The sequence below is a fragment of the Aplysia californica genome, unplaced genomic scaffold (genome assembly GCF_000002075.1).
Source record: "Aplysia californica isolate F4 #8 unplaced genomic scaffold, AplCal3.0 scaffold00110, whole genome shotgun sequence".
Taxonomy (NCBI): Eukaryota; Metazoa; Mollusca; class Gastropoda; order Aplysiida; family Aplysiidae; genus Aplysia; species Aplysia californica.
The window spans coordinates 704,960-707,140 of record NW_004797380.1 but is presented as its reverse complement, the minus strand read 5'-3'; positions in this window follow the sequence as shown (position 1 = coordinate 707,140).

Here is a 2,181-nt window from a genome sequence, read left to right as displayed (position 1 = left end):
CGTGTGTGTGTGTGTGTGTGTGTGTGTGTGTGTGTGTGCGCGCGCGCGCGTGTGTGTATGTATGTGTGTGTTTGTTTGTTTCTCGTCCAAGTACATGTAATTTCCAGTCAGACCAGTGGGTGGTTGCGACTGCTCTGGTGTGGTTTGCTCCCACTTTCCTGTCATACGTCTGCTGTGCTATCTCTCATCCACCTTTTCTTTGTATGTTACTCTCTAGTAAAAACCTCTACCTTTGGCACGTAAAATATGACTTAATTGTGATCGTTGCAAGTGGCGTACCTGGATAGATGGAGTCGGGGAAACACTAACTACTCATGGCATCCCCATGACCAAAATTAAATTCTCCGGCTGGTGACCTAGAGACGTCTTTTTCTTCCCGCGACACCCAAAATGGTATAAGCGGTGGATAAAACTAAAAGTAAGGCTAGCCTAAAGGTAAAATGAAAATGAGCAGTGGCCGTAAAACGCTTACAAAAACTAAAAGTGGGAGGTTGGTGGGTGCTCTGGTGTGGTTTGCTCCTTCTTTCCTATCAAATATCTATCGTCCTTATCTCTCCTCCTTTTTTTGTGTATGTTATTCTCTTGTGACACATCTATTCTTCGGTACTTATATGACCTTATTGTGTTGCAAGTGCCGTAAGACTCTTACTAAAATTACTAAATTAAAGATAAAACCATTCTCATTCTATTGAATTCCTTTCCTGTATTAATACTGGACAAGATGTTCACAGGATTTCGACATGTCGTGCAATGACGTAAGCAGAACGGTGGGACTGCGTTAACATGTCCGGCGAGTCGTGGACAGCGCACAGGACTCCGCCGTGGGCCTTCGAGCGAGAAAATTAAGTACTGTTGTGTGGAGAGGACGAATGTGTTTCTCCCACTGCGGGCTTGCTTACCTTATCTAGATCTAGTCTGTACTGACTAGAAGAGCTGTGCCCCGTGAGGCAGCGTGGTGAAATCAGGCGCTCGTCAAAATAATGAAAGTGAAGAAACTGGCTTTGTTCCGCAGGTTTGGGAATTTTTATCGAATTTTGTTTTTTTGGCTCAACACCTTTAATTAATGCCCATTAAATAACACATTTCTGTGTGCCTTAATGTTTACTGAAAAACATTGATTAAAGGCATAAAAGATGTAAATTTTCAGTTTCCACGGACTCTCAAGCTAAGGAAACAACTTTGGCGGCCCTTTTCTCGCCAATTTTACCTTTAAATCCAGGTGACCCCCGCCTCCTTCAGTCGCCAATACCTTGACTACTTTGCACGAGACATAATATAATATAGTGAAGAGTTGAGCCAATAAGACAAAAAACATGCCTCTAAGTATAGATCTACATTGTGTACTGTATAAGAAAAAACAGCATTGGAACACGGTATTTCGAATAGCAAGAATAGTCTCGTCCCGCTTCGAAACGTGTATTTGTTTTCTCAAAATGACACAGCAGATCGCGTGACTTTACTTGATGTGCATGGTTTGTAATACGTGCACAGTCAAAACTGTAGAATTACATCTGATTGTGTTGAGTCGGGACTTCTTCGAGCAGAAGGTCGAGATGAGAAGCTGGGCACCGTCTGCTTTTTTTTTTTTTCTTCTTTTTCTTCTTTTGTTTATAATCCAGTGTGTTCATGGCCTAACGGGACTTGTGATTGTGAGATTGCGAGGTCGGGTGTTTAAGGCTCAGCTCGGTCCGACATTGTGTCCTTAAGGAAAGACGCTTGATGTGGCTTAATCTCATAGGAGACGGACGTTAAATTCGGAGATCCCCCCCCCGGCCCTTAAATATATTTAGAGTGTTGCAAGGGCCGTTGATCCTATACACTGTCGCACATTTGTGATGAAGAGCCGAGGAAGGTTGAGAATAGGTCAAGGTCAGTAACCTGCTGTATCTCTCCCCCTCTTTCCGTCCCCAATTGACAATAGCAACATAACTGGTTGGTGACAGACCCGCTCAGTAAACAGCTGGTTGTCATGGGGGCGCGCTTTCGCCGTTACTCTTATCCTCTTTTCCCCAGATAGGACAGTTTACGTGCAAATTTACCTTAAAATACTAAATCCCCAAAACTGCATGATGGACGATTTTCAAAGGAGAATGATGTCATCGAAAAAGCACCCACCCTGAAGATGTGCCACGTTCAAATTGTTCCTTGTGTGTGTGTGTGTGTGTGTGTGTGTGTGTGTGT